Below are 17,330 nucleotides of genomic sequence, written 5' to 3'. Positions count from 1 at the left end.
TCTCCCTGGGGAAGTGCATTTGGACTACGTACTTGAGGTGCTCTCTGGTGGGTGCAACAAGTAGTACACCAGCACCATCGCCTTGTAGCGAGAAAGCCCCATCAAAGTACATGATCCAGTCACAAATCGCCTCCTTGCCAGGGAGAGCAGTCTCCTGAACTTCTTCGTCGGGTGTCGCGGTCCATTCTGTGATGAACTCCTCCAAGACTCTGCTTTGAATCGTCGAAGTACTCTCAAATTTAAGGCAAAAGCTAGACAGCTCCAGTGGCCACTCCACAATCCTTCAGTTGCATCTGGATTATGCAGTAAACCTTGCAAAGGGAGGCGGGTGATGAAGGTGATCTCGTGTGCTTGGAAGTAATGATGTAGCTTCCTCGAGGCCATAAGGAGGCCGAAGAGCAGTTTCTGCACACCGGAGTACCTTGATCTAGCCCCCTGCAAGAGGGAGCTAACAAAGTAGACTGGGTGCTGCATCATCTTCTTCTTTGGCAACACTTCAACCGGCTGTGTCGTTTCTGCATCGATGGCACCAGGCTCTGTTGTCGCTATCACTTCGGCGTCAACCTCTCTCTATGCTACTCGTGCAACTAGCTCTATCACGGACCTGCAGTTGCATGCCGTTTTCGCCAGTGCTTCGGCGAGCGTGCAGGTCTTCTATGTCCCGTGAGTGATGTACGAGACTCTTCCTGCAGCGGCGCCCGGGGTCTTCAGCATGGTGACGTCGTTCGTCACGCACAGCCCGAGAGGAGCGCGCCGTGGGCGCCGGAGTGGGTGTCTTCGAAGCCGCCATGCCGCCTACAGGCGGGGGCGACGACGTCCTTGGAGGGGCCCGCGCCGCCTGCGGAGGGCCCGGCTCCGTCTTTGGATTTGGCGACGTGCGTCTCGTTGCCTAGCACACGAGCATCGTCACCCACCAAGCTCTGGCTGCTAGGGCGGGGTTGGTGCTCGCGGGCCGCACCCCGGGTTCTGTCCGTGATCGGTCCACTGCTCGCCCGCGTCGGGACGGGCCGTTCTGCTCCTGATGAGCCGATCGCCGTGGTCGTCTTCTTCTTAGGAGACATGGCGATTAATAACCGCTAAACTAGCTGCTAAAGCCGATTCTCACAACTGCGCCCCCTACCTAGCGCGCCAAAGATGTCGGGAAATGACACCTATGGGATCACAAGAATCCCTACTACGGTTGGCGGGGTGCGGGGTTGAGCGAAGAGCGAGTTTAACAGGAAGTACAAGGTTCATTTACCTAGGTTCGGGCCGCGAGGATGCATAAAACCCTAGTCCTGCTTTGGTGGATGTATTGAGTGTTCTTGTGTTCTTGAGCTAGCTACGGGTTGTAACGAGCCCAGAAAAGCCGAAATCCTTCTCCTGGTCGCCTCGGGCCTCCTTTTATAGGAAAAGGGGTTGCCACAGTGGCACACAGGAGGTGGAAAGGTAACAGTGCTGCGAGCCTATCACCCGTATTACAGGACAAGATGCATTTAATGCATCTCTTAGGTGTCCCCTTGCTTTATCAGGGACGGGAACGGAGCCCATCCCGTCCGTTGCCGCCTCGCCTGGCTACGACACGCGCCCAGGCCAGCGATGCGAGTGGTGCCATGTAGGCAGGCAGGCAGCTGAGCTGGCGCGGTGGTGGAGCCTTCACGAACATCTGCATGCTACCACACAGGTGCTTGCTGAGTTGGCGTAGAGGCCGCTCGTCACCACGTAGGTGCGTGCCCAGCTGGTTGAGCTAGCAGCTGCTTGGGGACGGTCGGTGGAGTCTTGGTTGACGCGAGCCTGGCTCTGGACCCGCTGATGCCCTCGGCAAGGGCCTTGCCGGAGGCCCGGCAAGGATCTTGCCGTGGCATTGCCATTGTCCCTGGCAAGGCGCTTGCCGAGGGTCTCGTGGATCTCCTCGGCTAGAATCCCGTCAAGGGTCGCCGTCTTATGGTTCTCTTCTTATCTTGTGTGTTCATGATCTTGACGAAGATCTGCATGCCACCAAGGAGGTGCCTCCCGAGCCCTTGCCTTAACGTGGTTGACTACGTTGAAAGCCATGGGCTCAAGGGTGGCTCGTCCCGCTGGTGCTTGGGCAAGTTGCCCCGGCAAGGGCCTTCTCGGGGGACCCGCTTTGCCCCTCTATTCTTCGTGTCTCTGGGCTTGGCGTCGCTTTGTTTGTCTTGTGCTCCGGCTCCCTCCTTCTATCCTACTTAGTGTGGCCGCGGTCGTGGCTCTAACTTCCCGTGCACAAGTAAAGGGGTTAAAAAGGAGAGCCCCTACTTTTGTACACCGACACATTCATTCATTGTGTCAATGTTGCTTTTGTATTACCTTACCTGGCTGATGATAGTTGTGCCATATTGTGTTAATTTGGTGTAGTCTAGTTGCCCAAACATTTGTTGTGTCAATGTTGCTTTCCTATTATCTGACTCGGCCAATGATATCAATGCTAGTGTGTTACTTTGGTGCAGGCTGCTGCAGATAAGAAGACAAACTCTAAAAACTGCAAGGCAACCCCATTGTTTCTTTCCAATAAATCTAGGACATGTAATATGGCAATAACTCATGAGTAATCTGTTTGGTTCCCCTCTTAATTTATGTTATGATGAAGTGGTCAAGACACTCTCCACTACCAATAATACAAGCCTGCCAAAATCGCCATCTGAATCTGTCCAGTTTCCTCTGTGTCGAATGCAACGGAAAAAATGTATGTTTGTGAAACAATTAATGGCTGAAGCAATGATGGAAATGGTGCAGGAATCAGAGGTGCACATTCGTGCGCAACAAAAATTGATCAATGTTCTGAGAGACAGTGTAGCAAAGTAGCAAGAACTTGCCCACATGCTTATGGGCGTCATCCGTGCTGAGGCCGCAGATTGTGACATTGTAGATTGTTAGGTTCCCTTCATTTATTTCCACTTGCATCAATCTTTGATTGTGTCAGATTTAGAGTTCCGGCAAAATCCTTGAGGTTCAAACACTGGGTTGCGCGCGAAGATTTCCCCTACCGAATCTCGCCCTCAGCCTCGCCACAATCTCTAAGCTCGATGAACTCATGACACAAGAGACACAAGATTTATACTAGTTCGGGCCACTGTTGTGGTGTAATACCTTACTCCAGTGTGGTGGTGGTGGATTGCCTCTTAGGCTGGTGACGAACAGTACAAGGGAAGAATAGCCTCCTGAGGAGAGGTGCTCTTGTGCTTCGTGAACTTGTGTGGATGAGGGTGATCTGAATGATCCTCGTCTGAGCTCGCCCCCTCCTACTATGGTGGCTAGTCCTATTTATAGAGGCCCTGGTCCTCTCCCCAAATATTGAGCGGGAAGGGATCCCAATGGCCAATTTGAAAGGGGACAGCTAGTACAAGCTATCCTGACTAAAGGTGGTCTTCGCCTGTCAAAGGTGTTGGTGGTGACGCCATCTTGGGCTCCACGATGACCTCCGTCCTGCCATCCTGCTGGACTTGGTCTCATTGCACCGAGAAACCTTTGCCTGATGCCTGGTACTCCGCGCCTGTGCTTGGCCCCTTATCACCAATGGGGAAATGAGGACACTGCACGCACTGGCGCCCGCCTGGCGCCTGTCTAGCCTTGGTCGTCATGGCTTGCGTCAAGGGAACCTCACGAGGTACCCCTTGCCTTGATCTCTCCGCCCCCTCGCGAGCCTGCCTGGTGAGGCCACTCCTGAGGAGGCCTTGTGTCGTCCGCCTCGCGAGGCTTGGACCCTCGTAAGGGTCTTTAGTGTTGGTTCACGAAGACAGGCCATACTGGGCCGCTGGTTGAGCCATGCTGTGGGCCGCAGGCAGGCATGTCTGGGGACCCCTGTTCCCAGAATGCCGACAGTAGCCCCCGGGCCCAAGGCGCGCTCGGACTTGGCTTAGCGTCGTAGCTAGAGGGCAAGGGCGGAGCGCCGCGGGCCCCAAAAGCCTGCGGGCTTGGTCGACGCGTGGCGACTAATTGGACGTGGGCTTCTCCGCTTCCCCACGCTGCCCCAATATCCGCCTGGCTAGGCGGCCATGGCACCCTACACAGTTATTTCCTCCTTGCAGGCGGCGTGCTTCCTATCCTTCCTTCCTCCTCGAGTCACTGCTCCTGCTTCCAATCTGATTCGAGCTCAGTCCCCTCCATTGACATGTTGCTGACTTGCACGGAGAAAGGGAAGAAGCCTTTGCCTCAGCCAATCCGCCCTTGACAATCGGACCCGCCGTCGGCCGATCGAGGGTGCTCAACCGGGAGGCCATTGGCAAGGTCTGCCCTATGCTCGCTTCCAGCTTCAACGAGTGGGGAGGGACGATGGATTGGCCTGTGTCCCAAGCCTCCATTGACAGGACAGCCACTGATGCCCTGTGGGCTGGCCTGGTCCCCCTTTCTTTGCTTTCCTCAACGCAGTGCTTTCCCATTACCATATCCACATGTTGCATCTTGATCCCCAATCCGTTGCCCTTCTCGCCGTCTTTGCCTTTGTTGGCGAGGCCATGGTGGGCATTGCTCCTTCCGTTGCCCTCTAGCGCCATTTCTTCTCACTGCATCTGACCGACCCCTCGCAGTGCTCGGGGTGCCTGAGCTTCCAGGCTGTGGTAGAGACGGCCGCCTCGGGGATTGATTCTGATCCCCCACCGTCCACGAGCGGGTTCCGGATGCGGTGGCTGTACGTGGATGTTGGAGTGCTCAGCCCCCTGCTCTCGCCTCCGTCATCGCCCACCATCCCTCACTCTGGTTGGGGCCACGCAAAGCTCGCGAGCTCTCGCCTTTCCTTCGTCTGGCTCCGGTTGAAGAGGTTGAGAGACCTTGGTGTGACTGTGCCCCAGGTGGTGAAGGAGTTCCTCCAGCGTTGCATTGCCCCTCTCCAATGCCATTCCCGGTCGATGTGGGCCCTGGCCGGTGATCATGATCGCATGAGGCTTCAGGAGTCGGGGCTCTGGCTTGAAGCGCGAAGGACGGTGCTTGAAGTCTTGACTGGCAACCCCTCTCCAGGCAATATGCCGCAAGGGGGTTGTCTCTTGTATCTCTTCTCGAACAGGGTTGAGTTCGTGGGCCAGATGCCTTCCTTCGACGAATGGGGGCTTCGTCCGGTCGGCCTTGTGGGGCCTCGTGAGAATCCTATCGTCGTGGCTCCCCTCCTTGTCGCGATCATCGAGCTTTCCCCAAGAGTGGATGCAGGGAGGCAAGCATCGCTAGAGGCCGGAGGTGCGGGTGTCGAGGTGCCGACGCCGCTCGAGGTTCCTGACTGTGGCTCTTCAGGATCCCTCCTGCCAAGCCCACGGAGTCTCCCGAGAAGCAACCTCCTCTGGCCTTGCCTTCATCGCTAGCCTTGAGCTCCCCAAGCCTGCACGCCGCCCCTGGCGTGGGGTCAGCCGAAGAAGCAAGCCTCCCTGCAAGATGTCGTGAGCCCGTGCCCTTGCCGCCTTTCCTTCGCAACCTTGCCTGGAGCGTAGCCAGCCTACCGAGGGCTCCTCCTCTGGTCATGGACGGCAGCTAGTTGGTGTCAATCCTGGGCTCCTCTTCAAGTGGTGAGCCTGCGCTGGTCCGGGTCCCTTGCGGGGCCTGGCGAGCGACCATGGGGGCGCCAGCCCCCAGCCCCCTGCCGAGAGGGGGCGGACTGCTTCTGATCCCGCCGACAGTGCCCGTGACGGGGGACAACATTAGCCGCGTGCTCAAGTTTGCGCGTGAACGAAGCATCGTCTGCCACGAGTACTTCCAAAAGGCGATGGACGCGATGGGCCAGCTTGGTGGAGAACTTGCGGATGTAGACGCGCGCCTCGAAGCGGCCTATGGCTGATCGAGGAGCGGCATAAACTGAAGGTGGCCATCAACATCGGGCGCCACCAACGCGAGCTTGACAATGCGAAGGCCGAGGCATCCCTTGAGACCTCACGTGAGGCCTGCTCCCGAGCTTTGGAGGAGGCCTGGGAAGCAGATCGTTGTCGCAAAATTGCAGAGAGGCGCGCGTGGGAGCTCCAAGCCTGGAGCACCTCCATGGAGGCACAGGTGGAGGCACGCCAAGCCGCCCTTGCCTCACTGAGGGGGACGCCTGTCGAGGAGCGGGGGTCCTGAAGCATGAGGAAGCGCTGACGCTGGAGGCCGCAGAGCGCTGTCTTGAGCTTGAGCGGTTGGAGACGAAGGAGCGCCAGGTTTCCCAAGCGGAGGACGCCGTTGGCGCGCACGAGGCCCGGGTCCAGGAGGAGGACGACCTCCACGTGGCCGAGGCTCGCGCAGATCTTGCAAGCAGGTATGACCTGAAGCCGAAGATGGTCGAAGCCGAGGTTGCGGGCAGGACTACTGCCCTCAGGACCAGGCTAACTGAAGCAGAACGACGCGCGGAGGCCGCCTTAGTCGCCCTGGTCTCGGCGCAGGCCGAGCTGGCCTCCGCCCGCGCCGAGCTGCTTCCTCTTCAGCAGCGGGTTGCCGATGCCGAGTCCATCACGCAGCAGAGCAGGGAGGAAGTGCTTCAACGGCGGACATTGGAGCACGTGCACGCCCCCATGGTCCAGGACCTCAGGAACAGGGCCAACGCGGCCCTGGGCAACATCTGTGATGAGAACGCCTCGCATACCCACGTGACAGACTAAGCCGCTTATCTCCGCTTCTTTACTGACGTGGTGACACGCATGGAGAACCACTCCGAGAGAGCTCATCAGCTTGTTGAGGAGAGGAGCCGCAACCTGCTCGGGCGCGTGTTTTCCCGCATCTTCAACCATCTTCAGAACGTCTAGCCCGACTTTGACTTTGACGCCGCCATCACGCCGTTGCCTGAGGCCATCCTGGGCAACCTGGCGCGGTGGGTGTAGGACAACATGGATGCTCTTGTTAGGGCATTTGCCTCCGATGACGACGGGGTGGTAGTTGCGGCGGACGAAGGCGACGTGGTCGATGATGGTGATGGAGGTGCCGGTGATGGTGATGGGGATGCCAGTGACAGTAACAGCCGCGCCAGTGATGCATCTAGAGGGGACCCAGGGGACGCGATAAGCGATATGTCTGACTGATCTCGTGTTTCTCTGCGGTTTATCCTGCATACAGAAAATCGGGAATGGCCCCAAAGGTTGTAAGAGCATTTTGGGAGGGGATGCCCCTCATGTAAAAAGATTGCCACCTCTATGCTTTCAGGACCAATGCTAACTATATGCTTCTATGAGCCTACAGGCTCTGCGGCGATCTTGCTGTTGCAATTTATCTTTAGCCAGGACAGGTCCTAAACCGGCTCATGAGGTTGTGAGCTTACGAGGATCCCCTGAGGGACCTGCCGACCCAGTCGAGAGGGCCTCGTGAGGGAGAGTGCCGGCCGTAGCACGGCATGTGTGAAGCATACGTACGTTTCGGCCAGCCCTGCCCGTGAGGGGCTCGCGAGGGGGAGGCAGCCGGTGCGAACTCCAAATTAGGGCAGGAACCAGAACACAAGAAATCACATGAACAAGAATAGTCACCCTCCCCACGTACACAAATGAAAATTCAACTCCAACTTAAATCCGAAGCAAGGAAGCACGACTACAGAAAGGGGAGTCAAAAAGCAAATGGTCGCGTCCGGCGCCTAGTCTAGTCTTCATGTCTTCTCACCAGCGTGGAGCTAAGTGCTGACACTGGGCGTGGAAGGGAGCCCCTGAGGCCCAAGGGCGGCTCTCCTGAGGCTCCAGAGCGTGTACAGCCCCACTCATTATTATGTGAGAGTGTCACGGGCGACGAGCTTCACAGGCGTGAGCCTTACATCATATTGCCAGACGAGGGCCCCGCCTTGCACCACCCTCAACCACTATTGGAGGCGACCGGAAACTAGGACGACGCAAAAGGGGCAAAGGGGGCTGTCGATGTCAAAACTGGCGGATCTCGGGTAGGGGGTCCCAATCTGTGCGTCTAGGCTGATGGTAACAGGAAGCAAGGGACACAGATGTTTACCCAGGTTTAGGCCCTCTCGATGGAGGTAAAACCCTACTTCCTGCTTGATTAATATTGAAGATATGGGTAGTACAAGAGTACATATACCACGAGATTGTAGAGGCTAAACCCTAGAAGCTAGCCTATGATGGTATGATTGTAACTGTGATCCGCCTTCTAAGGACCGACCTCTCCGGTTTATATAAGCACTGGAGAGGGCTACGGTTTACATGGAGTCTCTTACAAGGAAGGAAATACAATATCCGGATCGCCTAGCTTGCCTTCCACGCCAAGGAGAGTTCAATCCAGACACGGGACGAAGTCTTGAGTCTTGTATCTTCACGTTTCAATAGTCCGGACGTTGTATACAGTCCGGCTGTCCGGATACCCCCTAATCCAGGACTCCCTCAGTAGCCCCTGAACCAGGCTTCAATGACGATGAGTCCAGCGCGCAGTCTTGTCTTCGGCATTGCAGGGCAGGTTCCATCTCCGAATACTCCAAAGTACCTGTTACGACGAATAGTGTCCGGAACTCCATCAATGTTGTATTCCTTGGCTTCAGTGCCTCAATAATGACCATCACCACGTGTCAAGCGAATGCGAGGAGCCGAGGTATTTTTCGCATTTGCCACCCTCAATCCTTTGGCTGACCGCCTATTTGAAGAGATGGGGATTCTCATATCCAACCCTCACTCCTCCCCCTCAAGCAAGCATCCAACAGAGCGCTCCGGAAAAACCATTCCAACATGGCCGGTCGTTGCAACTCCTCTGCTCGCTCTCCTCGCTCCAAGCCGGGGGACTGGGAAGAGTGTTCAGTTCCCCATAGCCGTTTGATTGAGTTACAAACCCAAGGGTTTCTTCCACCAGCATTCATGTTCCCTGTCCGAGCCGGAATAGCCACCTATAACGGCGGGGAGCAAGCGGAGAGATCTCCCAATCCATCTCCAAAGGAGCGAATATGCCTCATCCCGCATCTGCTAAGGGGCATCATGTTTCCTATCCACCCGTTCCTTCGTGGGGTCCAAGAGTTCTACGGCCTCCAGTTACACAATCTTACCCCTGCCTCCATACTACATATAGCAGGGTACGTTGCCCTTTGCGAGTTATTTTTAGGCTGCGAGCCTCACTTTGGGTTATGGAAGAAGCTGTTCTGTCTTGTCCCCCGCAACCAGGGAGAATCCCTATGTCAGGTGGGTGGGGCCAAAGTATGGCGCATCGTCGAGACCGGATACCTATCCGGCACTCCCAAGAAGGCACCAGAGAACTGGCCTTCAGAGTGGTTCTACATTGACGACGTTCCCCTTCCGGATCCAGTCCGGATAGGTCTCCCCCAGTTTAGTAACGCCCCACCAAGGCCGCGTCTATGCTGGCGCCCCCGAGGCCCACAAGAGGAGGATACCAGGGAAATATATTACCTAATGAGCAGGATAAAGTTACTGGCCAAATCCGGACTAATGATAGTCGAGGTTATGGCAATATGCATAATACGGGGAGTGCAACCGCTTCAATATTGGGGGGAGCCCATGTGGCACTTCAACGGGGAAGATGATGCCACCCGCTGTGGCCGTAAGGGTCCGGACTCCGCCACTGCTCTGGCAAGGATATTGTCCGATTTATACAAAGGGGAAGAGGAGGAATTCCTTCACATCAAACCGCGAGATGGATTCTCCATGCACAACCCCCCAAACTGGGTAAGTTGTTATTCCTTTCCCCGTGTCACTTATTGTGGCATTCTTCGCTAAGATCATCCGCCTCGATGCTCCCGAGCAGGAACTAAGGAGGGCCGTAGAAGGAATCTCCAGCCCCTCCCCGCAGCCATAGGACCCTGGAAGGGCCCTAGACCCAGGAATCGAAGAAGATCCGGATATTACTGTGGAGCTTGTCGACGGGATATTTTATCAAGCGAGCTGGGGCCTCAGTGGCCATTACTGCCGACTATCCCGGACCACTTCCTACGTCGCACGTAAGCCAAGTCAAAAAAACCCTATCCTCCGAAGAGGACTCCCTTCAGATGTCATGCCTTACCCTTGAGGTGTCATGTTTTTGCAGATACGACGGTCGGAGCGTGGGGCCGAGCCCCTAGGGACTCGTCGGCCAAGGGTGTCCTGATCGGGCAGGCTCAAGAGGAAGGCGGTAAGGGTCGACTCGCCGCTACAGAGTTAAGGCAAAAACATGTGCTGTGACTATGGCTTTTTTGAAGTGAGACAACAGCCTTTGTGTCCTGGCAAGAAGAGGAGCAGCCGGACTATATTCGGGGATCCTGCCAACCATGCCTCCACCAGCCGGATTCCAAACCCGGCTTCAAGAGCGGAGGCGGGAGCGGGGCCGATGCCGCGTAGTTCTCCAACAGAGAATGCAGATATGCTCTCGGCCACGAATTACGAAGTAGAGAGCGCCATGAATCACCGGCGCCGACGGGCCGTACTTCAGAACAACATCTTTTCCGAAGAGGCATTTAATGCCTTCAATTCGGGAGACGCATACATCAGAGCTGCTCAAGGCGGGCTTGCCCAAGCGACGGACCAGTATACCAAAGATATACGGGTAAGAAAATTTGATAAGCATGTGTAGCAGTAGCCCCTGAGACTTGAAACGGCTGGAACAACTATTTTAAGGATCAATTTATGCACAGGTCCTTCTAGATAAGAATGAGCAATTGTCTCGGGAGCTGGAGGAGTGCAAGGCCGAACTGAGGGCCGTAGTTGCCAAGTTAGAGGAATCCCAAAAGTCCTCATCTGGTAACAGTTGTCGCAATTGTACGAAGATGCACCAGTTAGTAAATGGCTGATATGGCAAGTCTAACAGAAAATTCTGCAGACAATCCCGGGGTGAATCCGGAGGGCGTAAGAGGGGACGCATCGCATCTCAAAAGCCAGCTGGAGGCTAGCAAGTGCATTCTTATGCGAGTTAGGCAGGAGAAGAACAATCTTCAAGATGCCAAAGTCTAGCTCGACGGGGAGTTAAAAGATCTCCGCGCTCAGTTGGCGGACTCCATGAAGGAGAACAAAAGGCTTCGACGCGGCATTTACGGTAAGTTCCTAGACGAACTGTAGTATATATAGTTAGGCGCGGAAGTATATTGAAAGGATTTTGCTTGTAGGAATGTGAACAGGTTGCCCTGAGGAAGAGATGCCCTCATCTACAGTTGATTTACTACAAGACCTCTCAAAACTGCACGAGCTTGCTCGGCAGGTGATGCAGGGCGTTGCTCAGGCCTTGTGGCCATCAAGCCTCCTGCCGAATGGTATGGGGGAGCTTGTGGATAGGCTTCAAGGAGCACGGCGGCGCTTCCGATTGTGGAAGATATCGGCCTGCCGGCAAGGTGCAAGAGAGGCCTGGGCTATGGTGAAGACGCGCTACACCAAGCTGGACCCGAACCATATGGCCGAGGTCGGACCGGCGGGGCCACATGGGCAAGAAATTCCCGTGAGTCTGGTATATGACCAGGTAGCGTTAGCTGCAAAATATTCTCAATAGTGTTGTAAGCTAGATAGCCTGTTGGATGGTATAGAGGAGGAATATAGTCAGTCCAAGTGACTTTGTAATTCAATGGACATAATTAGTCCCAAGCCGTATTAAAATCATTTGTCATGGCGGACCTTTTCGCTTCATCCCCCGGATCCTACAGTCCGGGGTGTGTCCGAATACCCACTCGGTTATACAGAACCGGGGTATGCGTGGAAACCAGGCGTAGGGGTCATAAGTGCTTGAACAAACAAGTACCCAACTAGTTATGTTATATTACATGGATAGTAAGAAACATCTTCCAGGGAGAATAGTTCCGTTAGGGGTTCCTTTCCCTGGGTACGCATGCGACAATGCACATGTCCAGACTGTGCACGATTGCGCAGGATACAAAACTTCTGGGGATTTACGTTGTAATAAACGAATACATCTTTTGTTCACCGACCGAATATTCTCTTAAGGAAGCTAGCTTTGGCTTCACCCAGTCTGAGGTACACATCCGGCTGAACCGGCAGTAACAATCGCAGAGGTGTTCCCCTTATGCCCTAGCCGAACTAACGGGAACGTAGGGCATAAACACAAGAGCCAGGCAACCTAGCTTGGCCACATCTTAAGTCATATCGATGCATATAATGGTGAAGAAAAGCCACATATGGAAAAAAATGCATATGTGATGGGCAGAAAGCCATGTGAGTAATTATTTTTAGCTTTAGGAAGCCCCCAGGTATTGATTACACACATAGTGCGGTCGAAGTGATCCGGAAATCTGCACTATATTGAATACTTTGGTGAAGAGGAAAAAGGTCGAGAAAGGAAAAAGGGGTGGGGCATAATTAAAAAGGAGGAGTTAGGAGACGAACACTGAGTTTGGCGTTAGGCGTAGAATATCTGGAGTCTGGCCGCGTTCCATGGGTTCGGCTCGAGTCTGTTATCGGATGCATTACGTAAGTGGTACGCTCCTCCGGTGAGAACATTGTCAATGACGAAGGGACCCTCCCACTTGGGTTTGAGCTTGTCTTTCTTCTTCTCCGGTAGGCGCAGAACGAGCTCGCCAATATTGTAAGTTTTGGCCCGCACTTCTCTGCTTTGATATCGTCGAGCCTACTGCTGATAGAATGCGGAGCGGGATTTTGTGACGTCGCGCTCCTCCAGGGCATCCAAGTTATCCTGCCGATCTAACTCGGCTTCCTTCTCTTCGTACATGCGTACGCGTGGCGAATCATGTATTATGTCGCAGGGTAATACCGCTTCCGCGCCGTACACCATAAAAAATGGTGTATATCCGGTGGTGCGATTCGGGATGGTCCACAGCCCCCAGAGTATGGACTTGAGCTCCTCGACCCAGTGCGTATTCGACTCTATCAAAGATCGGACTAGTCTGGGTTTGATGCCACTCATGATGAGATCATTTACCCGCTCCACCTGGCCGTTTGTTTGGGGATGGTAGACGGAAGCGTAATCGAGCTTAATGCCCATTTTTGCGCAACAAGTTTTCACTTCATCCGCTGTGAAATTTGAGCTATTATCAGTGATGATGCTATGGGGGACACCGTATCGGTGTACGACCCCAGATATGAAGTCTATTACTGGTTCGGCCGTTTTGACTGGCTTGGCTTCTATCCATTTGGTGAATTTGTCAACCATGACCAATAAGTATTTTTTTCTTATGGCTTCCCCCTTTAAGAGGTCCGACTATATCCAGCCCCCAGACCACGAAGGGCCAAGTTATGGGGATTGTTTGGAGAGCGATAGGGGGCATATGACTCTGATTGGCAAAGAGCTAGCAACCAACACAATGTTGGACAAGGTCCTATGCGTCTGCTCGGGCCGTTGGCCAGTAGAAACCTGTATGGAAGGCCTTGCTGACTAATGCTCAAGCCGCGGCGTGGTGCCCGCCCAGTCCGGCATGGATTTCTGCCAAGAGCTGCCGCCCTTCCTCTTCGGAGATGCATCTTTGGAGCACTCCGGTAGTGCTTTTCTTGTAGAGTTCCCCTTCGTAGACTTTGTAAGCTTTAGAGCGCCGGACCATGCAGCGTGCTTCATTTTGGTCTTCGGGGAGCTCCTGCCTATTTAGATAGGCCAAGAAAGGCCAAGTCTACGGGGCGATTACAGCCATGATTTCGTGGGCCGAGGGCGTTATTTCGGTGGCAGAACCTCCGATTATGTCTGATAGTTCGGAATCTGGGGGTGTATTTGGATTCATGCTAGAATTGCCGGACTCCCCTTCCCATACTATAGATGGCTTGAACAACCGTTCCAAGAATATGTTAGGTGGGACAGGGTCGCGTTTAGCGCCGATGCGAGCGAGGACGTCCGCCGCTTGATTCTTTTCTCGAGCCACATGGTGGAATTCGAGCCCCTCGAACCGAGCTGACATCTTGACGACGGCATTACGGTAGGCCGCCATTTTCGGGTCCTTGGCATCAAAATCTCCGTTTATTTGTGATATTGCAAGGTTTGAATCCCTGTGCACTTCTAGGCGTTGAATGCCCATAGAGACTGCCATCCGAAGACCATGCAACAGAGCCTCGTATTCGGCTGCATTGTTGGAGTTTGTGTATAATATTTGGAGGACGTACTGGACCATGTCTCCGGTGGGAGACGTCAGACTACACCTGCTCCCAATCAGGCCAGCATTTTAGAGCCGTCGAAGTGCATGATCCAGTTTGAGTATGCGCCGTACTCTTTAGGGAGTTCGGCTTCTGCCCATTCGGCGATGAAGTCAGCCAATACTTGCAACTTGATGGCCCGCCATGGTTTGTATGTTATGTCAAACGGAAGGAGCTCAATGGCCCATTTGGCAATCCGGCCCGTAGCATCGCGGTTATTTATTATGTCATTGAGTGGTACTTCGGAGGCCACCGTAATATGACACTCTTGAAAGTAGTGTGGTAGCTGCCGGGATGCCATGAACACCGTGTATACTATTTTTTGATAGTGTGGGTATCGGGATTTGCATGGGGCTGGGACCATGGATACGTAGTAAACCGGCTTCTGGAGCGGGAATTTGTATCCGTCAGCCTCTCGTTCAATGACGAGCACTGCGCTTACAACTTGATGCGTTGCAGCTATGTACAGCAACATAGGTTCGTCAATATTTGGCGCTGTTACTACTGGATTACTGGCCAATAAGGTCTTTATTTCATCCAATCCGGCCGCGGCTGCATCCGTCCACACGAAGTGTTCGGTGCGCCGAAGAAGGCGGTAAAGAGGTAATGCCTTTTCTCCTAACCTGGAGATAAAGCGGCTTAGAGTAGCCACACATCCGGCTAGTTTCTGGATATGCTTGAGGACTGTTGGTATAGCCAACTATGACAGTGCTCGGATTTTTGCCGGATTCGCTTCAATTCCTCTATTGGAAACGATGAAGCCGAGTAGTTTCCCAAGGGGACGCCAAAAACGCATTTTTCCGGGTTCAGCTTGATGTCGTATGTTCGGAGATTGTCGGATGTAAGCCTCAAGTCATCTATTAGGGTTTCGATGTGTCTTGTTTTTATGACCACGTCATCCACGTATGCCTCCACTATTTTGTCGATTTGCTTTTCCAGGCATGTTTGAATCATGCGTTGGTAGGTTGAGCCGGCGTTCTTAAGCCCGAAAGGCATAGTGTTGAAGCAGAAAGGGCCATATGGCGTTGTGAAACCTGTAGCAGCTTGGTCAGAGTCTGCCATCTTTATTTGATGGTGTCCAAAGTATGCGTCGAGGAAACACAGCGAGTCGTGTCCTACTGTGGCATCGATGATTTGATCGATGCGAGGGAGGGGAAAGGGATCCTTTGGGCAATCCTTGTTGAGGTCTTTAAAGTCGACACATAGGCGCTAGGATTTGTCCTTCTTTGGTACCATTACCAGGTTTGCCAGCCAATCCGGATGCTTGATATCTCTGATGAATCTGGCCTCGAGTAGTTTGGCTAGCTCTTCCCCCATGGCCTGCTGTTTGGGCTCTGAAAACCGTCTTAGAGTCTGCTTGACCAGTTTGTATCCTTTTAGTATATTGAGGCTATGTTCGACCAATCTGCGTGGGATGCCTGGCATGTCCGATGGGTGCCAGGCAAAGATGTCCCAATTCTCGCGTAAGAAGTCTCAAAGTGCGGCGTCCATCGCGGGGCTCAGCTGTGTCCCGCCGGAAGCTGTCTTCGTGGGGTCCGTTGGATGGACTTGGAATTTGACTATCTCGTCTGCGGGTTTAAATGAGGTGTACTTGGGTCACTTGTCGAGTATCACGTCGTCCCTGTCCACGGTGGCCCGCAGTGTTGTTAATTCTTCGGCTGCTAGGGCCTCGGATAATGCCTCCACGGCTAGTGCTGCGGTTTTGTTTTCGGCGCGAAGTGCGACGTCCGGATCACTGGCTAGAGTGATGATTCCATTGGGCCTGGGCATTTTAAGCTTCATGTACCCGTAATGGGGTATAGCTTGAAAGCTTGTAAACGCGTCCCGCCCGAGAAGGGCGTGGTATCCGCTGCTAAAAGGGGCCACTTGGGATGTGATTTCTACGGACCTATAATTCTCCGGGGTGCCGAATACCACGTTGAGCGTGATTTTTCCTGCACACCGCGCTTCCCGACTAGGGATAATTCCCCTGAAGGTTGTGTCGCTTTGTTCAATGTGGCCTTTGTCAATTTCCATCTTGTTGAGTGTCTCTTCATAGATCAAGTTTAATCCGCTTCCGCCATCCATGAGCACTTTAGTGAGCCGAAAGCTGTCCACGATTAGGCTAAGAACCAGAGCGGCTGGTGCCTGGACAGTCTAGAATCGAGGTTCGTCACTGGCATTGAAAGTTATAGCAGTGTCGTTCTAGGGGTTTATTTTGGCCATGTGGCAAATTTCTGCGGAGCTTCGATGAGCTCGCTTGCGCCTAGTGTATGAGGCAAAAGTCTCGAAGACTGTTAGTACCGTATTGTGCTCGTCGGCAGGGTGTTGTTCTGTAAGAAGAACCTCGCCACTTTTTGCAACCCGCCGGAGTATCCAACACGCCCTAAGGTTATGAGTTGGTGTTGTGTCCGGAGTGCTGTGGAGTTTACATGGCCCATTGAGCCATTTTTCCAATACGGTTCCCTGCCCTAGGGTGGGCTTTGGTTTCTTGGGGATTGGATCGGGCGACTTACGAGAGTTCGCCCGTTTAGTTCGGACAAAGGTTTTGGTGAGATTCGGACTATCCCAAAATTCAGTTTGGATTTTCCAGACGCTTTCCATCGCACAGTACTTCTGTACTATGGTTGCTAAGTCCGCAAGGCATACTATGTCACGGCGACTTATGGCATTAAGGATTCCTTTGTCCGTGCAGTTTTTGTAGAAGACTGAGACTACGTCCTCCTCGTGGCAGTCCTCGACCTTATTTAGCGCAAGGAGGAACCTGGCCCAGTAATGATGCACTATCTCCTAGGGCTCTTGCCTGATATGGGAGAGATGATTTAAGTCCGTGTGGGTGGTTATAGCTGAATCTGGATTCTGATCCGATCTAGCACACCGGGGCATGGGAGCTTCCGAATTCGACAGCTCGGGATCCGAGACGCTGCCCCATTTTTCCGACCCCGTGCCCGATTCTAAGTCCGGGACCCGGGTCATATCCTCCCTCGGGCGGGTGTCCGGCTCCAGGAGCTCGGCGATCCGGACATAATTCGTCCTCAAAATAGAGGGATACTCCCTGTGTGGTTCCTCCGCTACCGCTATCTCATGGGTGGCCGGCGGGGATTTAATGTCCCTTTGGTCGGGCTTAAGCCCGATCCGGTCATAGTCCGTTGCGACTCCCAAAGCGGCGATGCGATCCAAGAGCTCATTAAGAGAAGAGAGCTCTATCGGATCCATCTGTTCGGTGAGTTCTGAATTGATGCGAAGTTTATGCGTGATGACACGAGAGGCCACCGTCTACGCGACAGCCGATGGGGCGGCCATGACGAAGCCGCCTAGTCGGAGAGTCTGGCCTACAGCCAGGGCTCCCCCGCGGTGATGTCGTCCCTGACAACGAGACGAGCCATCGAGCCTTGCAGCGACGACACAGAGGAACTCTCAATGAAAGCACCA

This window comes from Triticum dicoccoides, chromosome 2B (genome assembly GCF_002162155.2).
Source record: "Triticum dicoccoides isolate Atlit2015 ecotype Zavitan chromosome 2B, WEW_v2.0, whole genome shotgun sequence".
Taxonomy (NCBI): Eukaryota; Viridiplantae; Streptophyta; class Magnoliopsida; order Poales; family Poaceae; genus Triticum; species Triticum dicoccoides.
The sequence above is the reverse complement of the archived record's forward strand: the minus strand, read 5'-3'. Positions refer to the sequence as shown.